Here is a 20,688-nt window from a genome sequence, read left to right as displayed (position 1 = left end):
TTTAAAAGAGCAATAAATTATGTTTGTTTAAATTTTATACGTGTGACATTTAATCTTCCTCAACTATACATATATATAAAATGCATGTAATAATAAAAAAACCTATAGTTTTTTGAAAATTATAAATTATAAAAATTTAATGTATGACTTTTTTTCTTTCGAGATTAAAAAACGCGCTAAACAAAAGCAAATAAAGACTGACATCAAATACACAGATCGCACTTTTCTTTCCTTACTTTATACTATTACAATACATTAACAATAATTTATATTATTATAAGGTGAAAATACTTCTTACAAGATGATACATGTCGGAAGAGAAAAAAATAGCGAATAAAAACTTGGGTATTCTGACCAGAGTAAGGTATAAGCGTACCTCGACTACACAAAGTATTTGCACTTCTTTTTTCACATAAATTCTTTCTCTCTCTAATACTTAGCTTTGTATATTTCGAAAATTAGTGTGTGATTATGAATATATATATATATATAATATGTACCATTCAAACCCTATATGTATAACGCGATTATTATTATATATAATAAACAGATTTCTCTTTCTTTATTCGACATTAGGAGGCCAGTTAAAACACGCACAAGTAGCACGAGAGATATGGTAGACTATCTCTTCTCCGTGTTCAGTACACGCATCATCACGTAACCGGCGACTGTGGCGACCGCGATGCCGAGGCCTGCTTCTCCACCACACCAGGGAGTCCCCTTGCATTAGGCCGAACTGGTTTACTGTGTCTGAAACGTCCAAGCAGAGAGATTTAGAGCCACGATTCTCGAATCGTAAAATCGAAAAAAATACTCAAATACTTCATATGATAAAACCACAATGTCATCTTCGAATACTCAACGATACAATGATACACAGTGTCTGCTATATCTAAATAAAAATTATATCGATGATCATCTAGACTTGAAAGAAAGTGTTATTTATTCGATAATTTGGTTTAGAATCATAGCAACTTAAATAGTAGAACTTAAGTAGAAGCAACAAAAATTTATAAATAATCATATACAATATATTTTTTATATTATATTTAAATAGTATATTTTTTTATATCCCTTTTGTAATTTATATTTTTTTATAACTGTGTTTACGTAAACAATCCTAAAAAAAATATCTAGATAAATCACCATAGAATTTTATTTTTTATCTAGATATATTTAAAACAAAATCATCTTCGTCTCTCTCTTATCTAAGATAGATTTTCATATTTCCGTCTCATCTTTATCTAGATAATTTTAAAATCATCTAAGCACAACACTGATGATACAACTAATACAACATAAAAATGATCAGGATGTCTGCTCAAATCTTGTAAAAAAATTTCCTGTTCTTTCAGGGAACTTTTTCGCGTTGAAAATTCCAAGCAAAATAAGAAAATTCACATAAATGCAGCAACTTTTTAAAAAATGAATTTTTTTACTATGTATATGTATTTTAATATATCATTATATTCATATGACTACAAAAATGTTTTATGGATTTAATATTTATTCCCGGCAAAAACCTTGAAAACCTAGTATTTTCAAGGAATTTTGTTCTACCTTGAAAAATCAGGGAATTTTCATGGAATTTAATTGGCATTCAGGAAATTTTGGAAAATTGCCTCTTTGATAATCTTATTTTTATTTAGCACACAGCTTAAGAAATATATGTCTAACATGTCTTTACAATATAGTTTTATTAAAGTTTCATGTAATTTTTTAATTGACAATCTATTTTTAGTATAAAAATCTGATGTAAGTTTCATAGAAAATTGTTCTATTTTTTAATAGACAATATTTAAATAAATTAGTACTCTATTTATTTAATAAATAATTAATAATAATTCAACAAACGAATAAATAATAATTTTAATAAATTAATATTTCATAATAAATTTATAATAAATTATTTTTGTTTTATATTTTATTTTATATTATTGCATATATATTTTTAACGTTTATTAAATGCTGGGAAAACTGCACTCTTGATAACTGTAATCGTCTGTTTTCTTAATTTACTTAGAATTTTTTAAATCAGAGAATTCTCAGGAAACTTATTTACAAAATTTGAGTAGACACCTTGTAATTGTAAAATTAATTTGGACAATAGCAAAATGCAACAAGTATATCACTATCAATATCTATATAAATGTTACAAAGATATACGAAACAAGAATAATTTATTATAATACTAATTTATTTAAATATTATTTTTCAAAAATTGAACAATTTTCCATAAAACTTACTTAAGATCTTAATACTAAAAAGAGATTGTCGATAAAAACTAAAGATATGTTAAACATTGTTTTTTGAGTGCTAAAATATAAGAATTAAATTATCAAAGGCACAATTTTTGAGAAAAAAATCCTGGATGAGAATTTTTGGATTCTTCAAGATAAAAAAAAACTCCAGAGAGTAGACACCTTGATGACAGATGAAATTTTGCAGATTATATCCTGACAATGAAGTTTTACCATATGCGATAAGCAACATCGGATCGAAAGAAAAATCTCTCTTCTGTTAAAATTTCTAGAGAAGCGTATAAATTAAGCTTTTTCTTGTAAAATTGAGAGATTGACCTTGACATGCTCATGCTTGAATGAAAAAAAGCGGTCAGTTTCTATCAAAAGCGACTACGACTCGAATGACTGAATTTGTGGATCGCGAAGGGGAGAAATATATATAGAGAGTATAAAAGCAGTAATACGAAATAAAACCTTGTGAAAGAACTCCACCACTGAGAGGGTGAGGTTTCGACAAGCAACATGTGGACCATACGCCTCAAATGGCTGAAAAGAGCCAATATGTTGTTACGTATAGTTTTTCCATATCCGTGCGATGACGAGAGATTTTCTAACAAATGTGAGCAAATCGCCCGGTTATTACAGTTTTTATTATATTATAATAAGGATGGAGAGTTAACTCTATCTTGAAATATGAAATGACAGCATGCACTGACAGGAATAGTGACGATGACGGTGATGATGATGATGGATGATGATGATGATGATCGAATGCAGTTTTCACGATTTGCTCAAGCTTCTATTATCTTTTACACAGTGTGAAATTGAAATTCGGACCAACCTGTCTCTGTAAAATAATACCCATGCTCCTTGAAAGCGGCTAAACACGAAATATCTTTTTGTTAATACCGAATTGTCTTCTCCTTTTTTATAATTTATTTTATATATATACGATTACGTCATTATCTTTTTTTTTTAAATTAAAGTACAAGAAAAGAAGAGGGGAGATACTCTGGAAAAGGTGCGAATTGTAAGAAAAACAGCAAATCACTGTTACGTAACTTTAGGGTGAAAAATATATATGTAAAAGAAAAAAAAATAACAAGCGAAAAAGCTGTTTGATCGTAATCGATATAAATTTTGAGTGTGTCAGCTACGAAAGAAAAAAATTATCTATTTTTTCTAAATCGAAGAACCACCAAGAAATCTATCTGGCTAATTTCGTCCTTAAGACCCCTGGTTCCTCAGCAATCATGTCAGATTGTGACGTCAGAGATAATATATGCTAAAAATTCTTATATGTCATTTCGAAATATCTTTTTATTTCGAATCTCCCTGACGTCACAATCTGACATGCCTGCAGTGAAGATGCAGGAGCCTAAAATTCTTGGTTCCTCGGCAATTATGTTAGATTGTGACGTCAGAAGCGAGAAAGCACACGCTGAAAATTGAGGTCCCATCATCATTTTATTTAAAATGACATCTAAGAATTTTCAGCATGAGCTTTCTTGCCGTTGACGTCACAATCTGACATGCTTACAGCGAGGATCCAGAAGCTTAAAGCTCTTGGTTTCTCAGCAATGTTAGATTGTGACGTCAGAGATGAGAAGATACACGCTAAAAATTCTTAGATGTTATTTCGAAATAAAAAGATATTTCAAATCTCTCTGACGTCACAATCTGATATGACCGCGACGAGAATCCAGAAGCCTTTAAGCTCTTAATTCCTCAGCAATCATGTTAGATTGTGACGTCAGAGGCGAGAAAGTACACGCTGAAAATTGAGGCAGTCATCCTTTTATTTAAAGATGGCATCTAAGAATTTTTAGCGTATGCTTTCTCGCCGCTGACGTCACAATCTGACTTGCCTGCGACGAGGACCCAAGAGTCTAAAGCTCTTGGTTCCTCAGCAATTATGTTAGATTGTGACGTCAGAGGCGATAATTGAGGTCCAATCATTCTTTCATTTAAAAATGACATCTAAGAATTTTCAGCGTGTGCTTTCTCGCCGCTGACGTCACAATCTGACAAGGGAAGGTCATACGATGGCCAAAAAGTTAGGTGACAATTTTGTGCTCATCTGATAAGGCACCCTTCAAAAAGTAATATATGAAGTCCGTTTGCTAATGTAACGCCAATTTCCAGATTATCGAGTTGCAAACTGCATTTTTCTCATTTGAAAAATTTTCTATATGCTCACATTTTAACTGTGACCAGTTTTCTGATTTGAAATGTGCACACTGCACACGGTGCTATTGTTTCAAACATTGCTTGCTTGAAAATTTACATATTAACTGTACACATTATTAATAAACACACATAATGCACGCACGTACACACGCGCGCGCGCACACACACAAATACACACACACACACCGAGAGAGAGAGAGAAACCATTTCTTTTTTTTTTACTAGTGGGTCATTCTGACATGATTTTTTGACTGCATATTTACTATTTGATAAACAAAATAATAAAATTCAAAAAAATTTCTTTTAATTTTCAAAAAATTAAAAAAAAATGTTTTTTTAATTGTATTAATGTCATTAAATAAAGCTATTTTTACTATAAAACTTTTGTATAAAACATTTTTTTATACCTCCAATAATTTTCGAGATATATAAAAAAAATTTTTTTTTTAATTTCTTTTGCCCGATAATCTGGTAATTGGCGTTACATTAGCAAACGGACTTCATATATTACTTTTTGAAGGGTGCCTTATCAGACGAGCACAAAATCGTCACCTAACTTTTGGGCCATCGTATGACCTTCCCTTGTGAGATGCCTGCGGCAAGGACCCAGGAGCCTCGAGTATTCTGTACTATAACGAGAGAGAAAGAGAGTTCAACTTACGGGAAAGCTGCCATTGTAGCTAGCTTGACAAAAATCTCACGTCGCACCGTACGTGAAATACTGTACGGCTGCGGCGGCATCAGTTTGTACTTGCTGCAAAACGCGGTCGGTTGCAGCAGATATCCCTGTTTCACCTCGGAAAGGTCACTTTTGTTCGCTACTATCAGAACGGGAATTTTGCTATCGGCGAAGTACTTCTGCAAATGCATACTTATTATGTAAAGTTTCCAATATGAGATCCTTTGTTAATGAATACGAGAGAGTATAGAATACTGACGATGTAAATACGCGCTATGTATTCGAATGATTTCGGATTACTGGCGTCATAAACGAGAGCGGCGGCGTCGCACTGTATCTCCGCCGGCGTTAAGGCGTCCTGTACATTTAGCACATTTATATCTTTCAGCACCATCGTCTTCTCCTGTCCGTACACGTGCAGAGTGTTCACGGTCACATGGGCGTTTGACGGTACCGTCTCATCATCAATTTCTGGAAGAAAGAAAAATATATATATAACTATATATTATATATTAAATAGATATATGTATATTAAATAATTAGATAATTAATATATTAAATATATTTTAAATAGAATATATGAATAATATATATTAAATAAAATAATATATACATAATAAAATAATATATTATACAAAATAATATATTAAATATATTATAAAAACACATCCGCAACAACAAGGTGTCTACTCAAATCTTATCAAAAAATTATTCCCTGATTTTTCCAGGAGTAGACTAATTAATTATACAATTATGAATAATGATTTACCTCAAGTTTAGGATCGATAAAGGTCCTGCACAAAGTAGTCTTTCCACTACTCTTGGGACCTATCACGTGACAGGTGTAGACGTTTCTGCTAGATTGTTTCTTTGCTAGATCTACTTTCTTCTCACGAGTTACGATTATCGCGCTCGTTTGGGGCTCGTTATGGTACATATTGTAACCCAAATACGCCATATATTCCAAGGTTTTTGCGCACGTTTGTCAGTGTCAGCAGTGCCCATTGGCACATGTAGCCTTGGAACGTAATCCATCCCTGCATGCAAAATTATGTAAATTAAATTACGTTCAAATATATATTGCATTTATATCTGATGATAATATAGCTTTCCGGTCCTCAGAGAAACAGATATACCGGGTTTTCTTCGTTATTTGACGTTTTACAAGAATTCAATTTTCTTTTAGGAATAATATAAGCAAAAGTATATATAGGATGTCCCATTTTAATTGATCACCTCCAAATTTTTTAATTTTTGATTGTACAACAAAATGTTTCACACAAAAGTTGTAATTTTAACATTTTTCAAGATTATTTGAAGGTCATATGTCATTTAAAGATCATTTATGTTTTTTTTAAATGGAACTATTTATTTTTTTTTTACATAAATCGATTTCTCGCAATATTCACTATAAAAAGTTATTAGAGTGAAATGGCTAAAAAATGAATAAATTTATATTTTTTCTTACAAACTTTTTTATATCAATTGATTTCTTTCATTTCATATTTTATAAATAAAAGTATTCAGGTAAGATTGTCAAAAAATAAATATCTTACAAAATATTTTATAAAATTCCATTTAATAAAAACTTCCAACTAAAAAGTTCCATTTAAAAAAAACTTAATGACTTTGAAAAGCACACTTTACGAAAGTCTATAGCACCATCTTCTATCCCTCTTCAAATCGAAACAACTTTGGTTTGGAACATTTTGTTGTACAATCAAAAATAAAAAAATTTTGGGAGTGATCGATTAAATTAGGACACTCTGTATGCAAACCTTCTCGTTCGTGGGTACGGTGTTTACTTGTACTCGTCACCCCATGGCGGGTACGAGACATCGCGAGAACAGCGATTCCATTTCTAAGGGTGAGAGGAGCTCCATCGCGATCGCGATCATGTTGCATAAACAGTAACGTCAAAAACTCCTGTCCCTTGTGCGATAATTCGGTGGTGCAGCCAAGTGGGACTTTTAATCTACGACAAAGTCACTCGATTATTAATACTGAAGACACATCAGTGAAGACACTCTAATTGACTCTTTATACATACGGAGGGTGAATATAATCTTTTGACATTTGCAGCTCATTATCATAGCCAAACTTTCGCAACACGGCCCAAGTAGTTTCGTTCCTTCCACGTTGTATGAATAAACATTGTAAATACATAAAACCTGCATAAGTAAGAGATTATATTAATTTATATTTATTTATAAATTATATTTTATTATATAATTTATATTTTTATATATACATATTTCTTTATATAAATTGTATTTATATTTATATAATTGTTAATATCATTAATATAATTTAATATATTATTAAGAATTTAACAAGGCTCTATAATATAAATATAAATATAAATTGAGAGTGTCAAACAGGCAAGAAGAGCCAAATCGCGGATGACAGTGCGTTATCCCAACGAAACTAAATGTTTTCGTTAGGATTAAAAACCTGTGCACAAGGCACTAAATTTTACTTGATCACGGCCAAGATTTAAAATTGGAATAATCTCTACAAGAGATTTAATTCCATACATCCCCTGTTCCTCCCTTAAGGAAATAAATGCGAGAGAAAAATATAGATCCGAAAGTCGCTGAATCGGGAAAAAATTCAGTTTCGTTGGGATAACGCACTGTCATCCGCGATTTGGCTCTTCTTGCCTGTTTGACACTCTCAATTTATATTTATATTAAATATTAATATAACTGATATAAATATAAATTTATATAGATTTATTAAATACAGATTATATTAATTATAGTAATTAGTTTTAGTGCTTAAGTTTAATATTGAACTGGCTGAATACCTTTCATTGTGACACATCCATTACATATACCGTCGCAAATATTTTTTGATAGCACAGCTTTCACATCCTCCAGCACTTGCGGTTGTAATGGTGTGTTGAAGCACCATTGTTGAAACGCGTTCAATTCCATATCGTTTAAAAGTCCATCGTTATCAACATCGCATATCTGTTGGAAAAAGAAATAATAATATAATAGATCATTCATAAAAATAAAAAAAGATATAGTCAGTGTTTGTATATAATACACATATATTTATATACTTTTTAATCCATTGCAATTATTTCTGAACCTTATAACTTTACTTTAATTATATTTATATTACTCATGAAAATATTGTTCAGACAAAATATAATTTCAAAAAATATTTCATTTATTTTGAAAAAAATTTAAATATATATTGTGAAGATAAAAATATATATCCAATACATACTTTAAAAATTCGCTTTAGAGCAGTTTTGCATTCCTCGGTGAGCTGAAATAGAACATATTGTTTCAGTCAAGTTTAGTTAGAAATATTAAATTAAAGAAGAACTAGATATATATAAATCTCACCTCCTGTGTGTCATAATTGTATAAAGGTGTCGTAGGATGCAAAACTGCCTTTTGCGCGTAATAAAACGTTTCCGAAACATTCTGAGTGTTTTCGCCGAGCACTAAAAAGCAGAAAAATAAAATATATATCTCCCCATATCCTTCTCCTTCAATTTCCTTCGTTTATAAATCAAAATGTATTTATGTCTTACCTCTATGCAACTCTCAATCTCTGTAAACTCCTTCATAATGGGATATACAGCCTAGAATGTCAATTAAAAAAATTAAAAATTATCGACATGTAATAAAATATAATAAAAAATGTACGCTCCATTTAAATATTTCTTTATAACAAACCTCTATAGTAGAATAATCTACGAGATCGATTTTATTCCCTACGAGTACAACTGGGCATCGATTGTCAGGCGAGCACCTTCTGATCAATGGTAACAATAGCTAGCAGCTCTGTCCAGAGTATCTTCATCTTCCACCGAATAAACCCACATATCACATGCGCCTTCTGAATCTCTTCTGCTAGCTGATCGTCTGTCTGCTCCACCGTGTAAATATTATAAGAATATTATGATAATAAAAAATATAATAATAATATAATAGAGGAAAAAAAAAATAAAGATTTAAAGAAAAAGAAGATAAAAAAAATAAAGAATAATGAAGAAAAAATTAAAAAAAAAAAAACAGATAAAGAAAAATAATAAAAGAACAAGAAGCAGACAAAAGAAGATAAAAAAATAAGAGGTAAGGAAAGGAAGAAAATAAAGAACCACTAAAGATAAAGGAAAAAATGAAGCAAATGGACGATAAATTAAGAGAATAAAAATGAAGATTAAATAAAGAAGAAAAGAGGAAAAGAAAGAATGCAAGATAATAATATATTTGACAAGAGAGGAACACAAGAGTAAAATATTGTGCACCATACTTGAATAAAGAAAATGAAGGAGAAAAAGAAAAAAAAAAAAGAAGAAAATGAAGATAAAAGGGAAAATAAAGATAAAAATTAGGAGAAAGAGCAAAAAGAAGAGTACAATAAAAATAATATATTTGACAAGGAAGAAACCCAAAGTAGAATATTGCGCACCACATCTGACTAAAGAAAATAAAGAAAATGAAGATAAAAAGGAAAATAAAGAAGAAAGGAAGAAAAGAAGCAAAATAACATAATAATAACAATATATCTGACCAGGAGAGTAACGCAAAGAGTAAAACATTGCGCAGCATACCTGAATAGTCGACTATGTGGGTCGGCCACCTGTTCCGGGGTGACGTCTGCCGGTATCGTGATCTCCTCGGGCCCTTTCTGGGCACCTCCCCGCGTACTCCTCGCTGACCAGGGACAGGATCAGGGAGGTCTTGCCGACGCCGCGTTCGCCGATCAGCAGTATCCTGACGTTGCGCCTGGGCGCGACCGGCGTTGCACCATTCTCGCTCGCGCTCGAGTAACAAACAATTACAAATCCCCTGGGCGATGCCTAGAACGGCATTCGCCGTTCAGGCCCCCTGGACGGCATCGTCGTTGTACGAAGAGAAAGCCGCGCGCACAGTTACGAGGTATAACCTAAATAAGACCCGCGCCGAGCCGTCAACAGCACCTCCGCCGAGAGTGTCACCGCTCGTGCTCGTCCTTAGGGTGAATTTCGTGGGCGACAAAGATGATCCGATGATCAACCACACATTTTTTTTCATTCTATTTGTTTTTCCCTCTCACCGTTTCTCCTTGTATGTATTATTGAAGGGTTATTTGGGATTTTGCCTCGATTCCTTTTGTTCTCTTCCTTTTCTTTCTCTTCTTCTTCTTCTTTTTCAAAGGCTGGCGACTGACAGCAAACTCTCCGGCGGATTCACGGGACCGAAGTGTAGTTGCCCCTTCGAGGGTGGCCTTTCAAGGTTACCTATGCCACCGCAATGAATGTGCTGTGTGTTTGTGTGTGTATACGGTACTGCATATATATATGTGTGTATATTGCTCTTTGCACTTTATTTCGCCTCTCTAGCGCGCGCGCATTGTGATTTTCCCTTCTGTGACATATAATGGGTGTAAAAAAAAAGTCTTTTTTAAGTCCCGTCGTTTCTCCCCTGCTTGGAATAATTTTTAATTGAAATCTATAGAAATGAAAAAATTATTAAAATTATTGTGAAACATCTCAGCCAGCAAATAAAACTAAAGATGACGAAAGATGATGTCTTTTTCAAAGTCATCTGTTCGGCGAGGTTAAAAAGATAAAAATAAAGGAATGTCTTTGATTATGCAAAAAAATCATTTTTTGAAAGATATTCAAAATGTCACCTAAAATTAATTTAGTTCCGAAAAGAAAAAAATTTAATACGAGGGCTTTGGGGTTTTGTATAAAATATTTATGCCCAAAATTTCGTACACAATTAATGACAGATCGCCAAAAAGGTTTTGGATGAAGGAGAGAACCCCGCATTTCTCATGATTCAGCGCCATATCGTAGTAGTGGTCCCAAAGCAAAATAACTTTTAATACGTTCCCAAGATAAAAGGTTCATGTTCATGAACTCGCCGGCGGCATGTACGGATTTTTCTTTTCGTAGCGTTCGCCCTATTTCGGAAAGGACAGAATTTTATGATTTTAAATAAAAAATAATAAAAATTAAAACCCGACCATTATAATTATTTTTTTTAAAAAATGTTTTCTATTATTAATATAAACTAAGTTAAGTCGTTTAATTAATTTTTAGTTTTTAATAATTAATTTAATTTATTCTACATTTTAATATGTGAAAAATACTAATCGTATACGTTTTATATGAATTAATATATTTCAGAGTCGAAAATTTTATATTTTTAATATATAAAAGTATTCAAAAAAATTTTATTTGACTTTTAATTTTAATTATTTTTGCAAAGGGTTCCCAAATCTCTTTCAAACATAATCAGAGATTTTTTTCATCCATATTAAATTCCCCAATAAGTATATTGGTAATTATTAATTTAATAAAAAAACAAATAAAATTAAAGGTCCAAAAATAATTTTTGGGAAAAAAAATATTTTTATCGTTATAAAACGTTTTACCGCGTGATAGTATTTTTCTCGATACAAAAATAACTAGAACAAATTAAATACTCATAAAAAATTAAAAATAATTAAATAATTTATATTATATATGATAATAATAAAACTTTTAAAAAAAACAGATTCATAAATATAAGTATATATATAACATGTACTTATATTTATTGAATCTGTTTTTAATAAAATGTTTTATAAGTTAGAAAACTTGACTTTGACGTAATAGCAAATTTTATTTAATTATTTACGACGGTTTGACCCTCATAAAATGTTTTATTATTATTATATAAAATATAAGTTTAAATTCTTAATTAATTTTAACTTTTTTGATTAATTTAATTTACCCCTAATTATTTTTTTACGAGAAAAATACTATCATGGGTATACGGTTTATAAAATTTAATATATTTGTGTTTAAAAATTAATTTGACCTTTAATTTTTAAATTTTTTATTTATTAAAATTAATAAAACATATATACTAATTGCGAATAATGGTTTAAAAAAAATCCCCATTATGTTTTTGTAAGAGTTTTCGGAACTTTTTGCTAAAAAAAATTTAAAAAATTAAAAGTCAAATAAAATTTTTAAACCTTTAAATTATAAAAATATAAAATTCGGTTCCCGAAATATATTAATTCATTATAAAAACGTATACATGATTTTATTTTTTTCATATAAAAATGACTAGAAAAAATTTTAAAATTAATTATTAAAAAACTAAAGAAATTAAAAACGACTTAACTTAGATGTTTAATAATAGGAAACATTTTATTAAAAAAAAGATTCAAAACTGTAGGTCAGGTTAAAATTTTTTTATTTATTATTTATAACTTTATGAGTATTAAAAGTCATCATCTCGTTCGCTCTGTCTTGCTTCATGGCATCCACCAAAACGAATATGATACTGTATGTTCCTACTTCAACTCTCGGGGAATCTGAAACAAACGAAACTCGGGTCCAATATCCCAGGGTGCGGTAACTAAAGGCCCAATAAATTACAAAGGGGGATTCTTTGGTCCATTTGGGAACGTTTTTTTCCTCAGCGAAAATGTCAAAAAAGGTCATCATTTTTACAACTTTCCAATCTTTGTAATATATATTTTTTATAACTAAGCCAAAAAATTAAAATTTATTATAGAAAACTTACCTGAAATTAACGAAAAATGTAATTATGTTAGCCTTTTACCCCAAAAACCCGTTTAGTTTTCAAAAAACCTATTTTCAAAGCTTAAAAATGGGAAAATTTTTATTAAATTCTCACATTTTTGCAAGAAAACTCGTTCCAAATTGGCCAGAGAATCCGCCTAATCATTGGTCCGTTAGTTACCGGACACCCTGTATATTATATTAAAAGTTTTATAGCAGTCAGAAGCTGTGAGCTTACAGCGATAAGTAAAACCAATTCCCGTACTTTTTCCATTGCGTTTTTATCTTTTTAAAAACGCGCGTTTAATTTTCCAACGTTTTTGCCGGTTATATTTTTAAAGGGTCCTCTCTTCAAAAAATTTCTTGTTTTTTTAAACGATCCTCTCCGCAAGAAAAATTTCCAAAAAACATAAATTTTTAAAATATTTTTACCTTTCTGATTTGTAAATCCTGGGTTTAATTTCAAAATTTTTTTTTTGAAAATTATTAATTTATTGCCAATTAATTTATCACAGACTTTACTCTACTCCCATTGAAACTTTCGTTGGGGGGGTTTCAGTATACGATTTTTATCGTAGTTACTAAAAATTTTATTTGTGTTTAAATACTTGTGCAGTGATTTGAAGAATTTACAATTTCGTTAAAATTGTTGATTTTTCAAAAAAATTGCGAGATTCGGGGAAAATTTGCGTGCTTTCTTGGCATTTTCCGTTTGCGGCAGGCGGTTATTTTTTGATTGTTGCAAGTGTTTTTGTTTTTTTTTTTTTAAAATAGATAATAAAATGTAAATAAATCCGATATTTGACAGATTTTGCAATATATAAGAAATTGTAATAATAATAATATTACATCTTTTAAAATTGGAAATTGGTTTCAATTTTTTATAGACTGCGATTAAAAAGAGTTTACATTGGGAAAGAAACTGCGGTAAGTAAAAATATAAAATTTTGAAAAAGTACAAAATATTTGATAAGTAAAAAAAGGGGACTTGAAAAATAAGGACTTTAAAAATTGCACTAAAAAACGGGGGTAAGGGGAAACGTGCGGGAGGAAGGTGGTTATATCGAAATTTAAATTTAAAAGAATTGAGAATAATCCCAATTTAAGTCTTAAAATGTTCAAGCTAATTTTTTGTACCTTGTGTACATTTTGAAAAGTTATATCGAAAAATTAAATTCAAAGCGGCTTACATTCACATTTCGGATACGGCTACATATAGCCTATTTATTTTCTTTATTATTTTACCTTATAGAAAATTTATTAAAAGTTAAAAGCCAATTATCAATTATTCGGGAATTAATCACTTTATTTTGATACTTAAATTACTGATTTATAGTATTTTAAATATCAAAATAAGTGATAATGGCGTAAATGATAAATTTTACAAGAGAATAAGGAGCCTTTAAATTCTTAATGTAAAAAAAATTTAAGTAATTTCTTTTAATAAAAATTTAATTTAAAACATTTTTAAATTAAAAAATTTTTGAACACTGGTTATATCACATTTAAAATCTGATTATTTTAATAAAAAAACATTTTTTGTGTAAAAATATTTTTTAATTTAATAAATTTTTAACAGGGTGTCCCGGGAAATTTTCGCCTCCAAAACCCTGTGTGCCGGTAAAGTGGTTAAACCGAATAGAAAATCCTCTACCGTTTTGCGATTTCGCAAATTTAATTTTTTTGAGTTATTTAAAAAAAATAGACGGCCAATCCCGCGAATAGAAGCACCCCGACGGGAAGAGAAAGTCACTGTAACACGATACACGAAGATTCTCGAACACGATGTAGACAGTCATTTGTTCGTCCCTTCCGCTTTGCGACGCGCCTATCGGTTACAGGGAAGCTCTTCTCGTGCGCGTTCTTTCGCGGGGAAATTGGCCGATCTTTTATTAATACTCAAAAATTTATTGCAAAAACGAAAAAACCCCGGAAACAAAAAACTTTCCTTTTGTTTATTATTTATCTGAATGGGGTTGAGGCGCAATTCCCGGACACCTAATATGCATAATGTAAAATTTCTTTCTCTCTCTCTCCTCTTCTCCTCCCCACACACCCCAACACACACACACACAACGGGGGCCAAATCTCTAAAATTTGGGGTCTCTTTGACCCAATTAGCCTGGTCGAAAACGGGGCAAGTCTGTTGGTAATGTCAAACGAATTTAGCTGGACTGGCCCCCAGGGGCAAAGTTTTTTGGTTTCGAGCTACGAAATTAGACGGCCTCGAACCCGGGGGGAAAAGCCCTTTTGGTTCGTCTACAAATTTTAGCAGGATCGAAAGGGGCAAATTTTGGGTCGGTAAGGGGCAAAGTCTATCGCACGAAGATGGGTCTTTTTTTAGGCGGGCCCTTTTGGCGATCTGTCTATTAATCTGTGATCGTGCTGAAGGGGAAAAAATATAAAAAAAAGATAATTAATAAAACATAAAAGATAAATAAAAAATAATTTAATAATTAAAATAATAAAAATAGATCTTCAAAAGATAATAGACAGATCGCCAAAGGCCTGCCTAAAGAAGAGACCGCATTTTTATGCGATAGACTTTGCCCCTTCCCGGGCCCACACTTTCCCCCTGGTTTGAGTCCGTGTAAATTTCGTAGATTTGAACCCCCCAAAAGACTTTGCCCCTGGTTCGATTTCCGTCCCAAAATTTTCGTGGGACTCGACCAAAAGGACTTTGCCCTGGTGAAAGTCCAGGCTAAATTCTTTTTGACATTACCAACAGAATTTTGCCCGGGTGCGAATTTCCAGGCAATTGATCAGGCCCAAACTTTGGAGTTTGGCCCCCGGGGTGTGTGTGGTGTGTGTTGGGAGAGAGAGAGAGAGAGACGAGAAGAGAGAGGAGAGAGAAAGAGACAGAGAATATTTTACTATGCATATATATATATATATAAAATATTTATTTATAAATATAAAAAATTTTATTTTACACATAAAATGTTTTTTTATTGAAATAATCACGATTTTTAAATGTGATATAACACAGTGTTCAAAAATTTTTAATTAAATTTTATTAAAGAAAATTACTTGAAATTTTTACATTAAGAATTTAAAGGATCCTTATTCTCTTGTAGAAATTTATCACTACGCCAATAATCACTTATTTGAGTTTTTTTAAAATACTAAATATACAGTAATTTAAGTATTCGAAATAAAAGTGATTAATTACTCGAAAATAAGTGATAAATGGCGTTACTAGTAATAAATTTCTATAAGGGTTGAAATAAAGTTAAAGATAAATAGGCTATATGTGAGCCGTATGCGAAATGTGAGAGTAGAGCATATTGAAATTTAATTTTCGATATAACTTTCAAAATGTACACGAGTTACCAAAAAATTAGATTGGACTTTGTAAGACTTAAATTGGGATTAATTCCTCAATTCTATTAATTAAATTTCGATTATAACACACCTTACATCCGCGCACGGCTCACATATAGCCATTTATTTAGTGCAATTTTTAAGTTCCTTATTTTTCAAAGTTCAACCTTTTTTACGTATCAAATATTTTGGTACGTTTCAAGAATTTTATATTTACTTACCGCAGTTCTATCCAAATGTAAAATCTTTTATCGCAGCTATAAAAAATTGAAACAATTACAATTTTATGATATAATTATTATTATTACAATTTCTATATATGCACATCGTCAAATATCGTGATTATTTCACAGTATATTATCTATTTTAATAAAAAAAAAAAAAACACTTGCCAACAATCAAAAATAAAACCGCCTGCCGCGAACGGAAAATGCCAAGAAAGCACGCAATTTCCGCGAATCTCGTATTTTTTTGAAGAATCAACAATTTCAACGAAAATTGTAAATTCTTCAAACCACTGCACAAGTATAATTCACAATAATAATTTTCAGTAAACTACGATTAAAAAATCGTATACTGAAAAAACCGCAAACGAAAGTGCAATGGGAGTAAGAGTAAAGTCTGTGATAAAGGGTGCGTTCCGTATGCACTGCAAGTACTGGCACTATGACGCATGCAAGTGGTACTGTTGACTGCAGCGTCTCCTTTTTAATTTTTGCACTTTGAAGCTACTGCAAAAATAGGTAAAACGGAACGCACTACAGTACGCTTTCAGCAAGACTTGAAATAACCTTTTTCGCTAATAATCATCGAGAAAAAATTGGTGTGAAAGGATAATACCGTTATTGCATTAATACATATAATTTAATCGAGAAGATATATATGATTCGAGTGAGTCATCAAGTGAAAGCGATTTGGAAATGGAATTAATAAATGAAATGAGACGACAAATAAAAATACCTAGAATTAAAATGTAAAAATTACGTTAAAAAATTGTATCATTATATTCAGATATGGAATTTAAAAGTTAGTTCCATCTACACAGGGATGGTAGCATCTTGATTACTGCGAGTGCTTTGGGTGCGTACGTCGCAACATGCAAAGTATGACAGTACTACCAATAGACGTTCCGAATATAGATAGCAGAGTACACTGCAAAGTACTATATGGTATAACGTCATTATTTGACGTTATTTGCCTGTGCGATTACTGCAACGGCGAGGTAAAGCATCGCAGTAATCAAGATGGCTACATCCATGTGTACGATGGAATAACTTTTAAATTCAATATTGAAATATAATGAACAATATATTTTAACGTAATTTAATTTTATTTTAGGGATTTTAATTTGTCGTTTCATTCATGTTTAATCAATTTCCAAGTCGCGTTCACTGATGACTCATCGAATCATATATATTCTCGATTAAATTATATGTAAATAAAGCAAAAAATGGTATTATCCATTTCACCAATTTTCACTCGATGATTATTAGCGAAAAAAGGTTTTTGGTTTAAAATCTGTAAAAACGTACGTAGTGCGTTGTTTTTTTAATTTTTCAGTTTGCTTCAAAGGACCCAAAATAAAAAGGAAAGCTGTCAACAGTTTCACTGGGATGACCCTCATAGTGCAGTACTGCCCGTGAACAGAAACGCACCCTTTACCCCGGGTTTTTTCAGTAATCGCAACAGAAAAACGTCAAAATAAGACGTTTATATTTTATGATAGTACTTCGCGTGCCCTGCTTCTATATCGGAACGCATGGTAGTAGGCAGTACTTGCAGTGCATAACGGAACGCACCCAAAATTAATTGGCAATAGAAAATTAATAATTTTCAAATAGAAAAATTTTGAAATTACCGAGGATTTACAAATAATAAAGTAAAAATATTAAATAATTTATGTTTTCGAATTTGCTCGCGGAGAGGATCTTTAAAACAAGATTTTTAGAAGAGAGGACCTTTAAAAATAATAAACAGGCAAAAACGTTGGAAAATTAAAGCGCGCGCGTTTAAACAGATAACGCAATGAAATAGATACGCAATGTTTTTACTTATCGCTGTAAGCTCACAAGCTTCTGACGTGCTATACACTTTTATATAATATATACAGGGTGTCCGGTAACTAACGGACCAATGATTAAGGGCGGATTCTCTGGCCAATTTGGAGACGATTTTTCCTTAGCAAAAATGTAGAGAAGTCAATAATTTTCGAGTTATAAGCGATTGAAAAAAATAGGTTTTTTGAAAACTAAACGTTTTGGAGTTAAAAGTCTAACATAATTACATTCTTCAGTTAATTTCAGGTAGAGTTTACTATAATAAAATTTTAATTTAAGGCTTAGTTATAAAGATATATAATGACAAAGATTGGAAAGTTGTAAAAAATGATGACCTTTTTCGACATTTTCGCTGAGGAAAAATCGTTCCCAAATTGACCAAAGAATCCATTTGTAATCATTGGTCTGTTAGTTACCGGACACCCTGTATATTGGACAGGAGTTTCGTTTGTTTCAGATTCTCGAGAGTTGAAGTAGGAACATACGAGTATCATATATCGTTTGTGACTTGCCGAATGAAAGCAAGACAGAGAGCGAACGAGATGATGAGCTTAATAGCTCATAATGTTATAAATAAATAAATAAAAAATTATAACTTGACCTACTAGTTATTGAATCTTTTTTTAATAAAATGTTTCATTATTATTATCATCTAAGTCTAAGTCGTTTAATTACTTTTTAGTTTTTTAATAATTAATTTAATTTATTCTAGTCATTTTTATGTGAGAAAAATAATATCACGTATACGTTTTATAATGAATTAATATATTTCGAGAACCGAATTATATATTCTTAATAATATTAAAGTGTTTAAAAATTATATTTGACTTTTAATTTTAATTATTTTTAGCAAAGAGTTCCGAAATCTCTTACACACATAATGGGGATTTTTTTCATCCATATAATTCGCAATTTAGTATATATGTTAATTATTAATTTTAATAAAATAAAAATTAAATTAAAGGTCAAATATAATTTTTAAACACAAATATATTAAATTAATTATAAAACGTATACCCAATTTCAATTCAATTCAATACTTTATTTGCCCCCTCAGGGATTAAAGGCGCTTTTGAGGAGCGTACCCAAACCTTACAAATATCTTACAATCTTAACTTATAGACTACTCTTACATTCTACTCTTACATCTATCTTACAATTATCTTATCTCTAACTTAATCTACCTATTTACTAATTAAGAGAGAGAAAGAGCTGTCCCTAACCTATTCCTCGCTTCGCCTCGGCTTCCAGTTCCCCATACATTCCCCAACACCTCATTCATACTTTCACACATTCTCCTCATACCTCCTTCCTCCTCTTCCCCTTCCACCCTCCCCTCCATCCTCTTTTTCTCTAATTTCCTCATCCACCCTTCTCCCTCTCCTCCTTCTTGCAGTATTTCCCTCATTTTTTCCCACCAGTTTCCCTTATTCCCCTCTCCCCCACATTCTCCTATTACATGTTCCCAAGTTTCATCTTCCATCCCACATAGTCTGCATCTTCTTTTCCCCTCCTCTTCCCAGTATCTCGCCCCCCTCATTTCATTGTTCATTCTATACCTCACTATCCTTCTCCATCTGCTTTCCCCCCATCCCTTTCTCAAGTATTCCGGTAAACCCTCCTCCTTCCATTCTCCATACCATCTATTGTATCTCGACTCTCTTATCTTCTCCCATCTTTCCTCCTTTTGCCTTTCTCTGTCCTTCTGCTCCCATCCCTCATATACTTCCTCCCCCCTTTCTCTTTTTTCCTCCATCTCCCTCTCTTCTATCCCCCTTCCTTCAAAAAATTTTGCCCTCTCTTCCTCCCACACCGTTTTCTCCTTTCCTTCCTTTACCCTCTCCTTCATCTCCTCATAGCATTTCCTCGCTAAACTTCCTCCCATTCCTTCCTCTAATTTTTTTCTCATACCCTATCGCTCTTCTTCCTGCTCTTATCCTGAATTTATCCTTTCCTATCTCTTCTCTTACCATATACCCCGGCGTACACCAATCTACTCCTAACGTCCACCTAATCCATCTTTCCTGCATTGCCTCTACTTCTCTCCTCTCCTTCCACCCCCATATTTCCGCCCCATACTCCATCACCGTTCCCACCAACCTTTCCATTAACCATACTCTTTTCATCCAGTCTCCTGCAAATCTTCTCTTTCCCATACCCCATACTTGTCTCATCACCGCTCCTGCTTTCCTCACTCTGTCCCTCACCTGCGCCTCCTGTCCTCCATTCCTTTGTAACTTATATCCTAGATACTTGAACTCTTTCACTTCCTCTAATTTTTTCCCTTTCCATCTCCACTCCATTTTCCTCATTCTTCCTCCCCCCTTTCTAAACCTCATTATTTTTGTCTTATGACAAAAGTGAGAGTGTGAGTGACAGGTGTGTGAAAGCGTGGCAGGTATTTGTGAGGAAAGAGTGAGAAAAGGGGTGAGGAGAATAGGAGATAGGAGGTGAGAGGGCGTAGGAAAAAGAGGAGGATAGATTGAAAGGATAGGAGAAGGAAAAGGGGTAAGGAGTTAGAAAATAGAAAGCAGGAAAAGGTGAGACACGTGGACACGTAGACACGTGGAAGAAAGAGAGTAGGTGTAGAGAGCAGGTGCAGATAGAAAGATAGGGAATTCAATAGGGAATTCACTAGGGAATTCACTAGCGAGTTGG

General features: G+C 32.0%; 1 pseudogene; it reads right to left on the bottom strand.

Moving 5' to 3' along the window:
- Positions 1-2,316: 2,316 nt before the first annotated feature.
- LOC146723687 (mitochondrial Rho GTPase-like) lies at positions 2,317-20,333 on the bottom strand (annotated as a pseudogene).
- Between the last annotated feature and the right edge of the window lie 355 nt (positions 20,334-20,688).

This window comes from Nylanderia fulva, unplaced genomic scaffold (assembly GCF_048542155.1).
Source record: "Nylanderia fulva isolate GAGA-0341 unplaced genomic scaffold, ASM4854215v1 Scaffold175, whole genome shotgun sequence".
Taxonomy (NCBI): domain Eukaryota; kingdom Metazoa; phylum Arthropoda; class Insecta; order Hymenoptera; family Formicidae; genus Nylanderia; species Nylanderia fulva.
The sequence above is the reverse complement of the archived record's forward strand: the minus strand, read 5'-3'. Positions and strand labels throughout refer to the sequence as shown.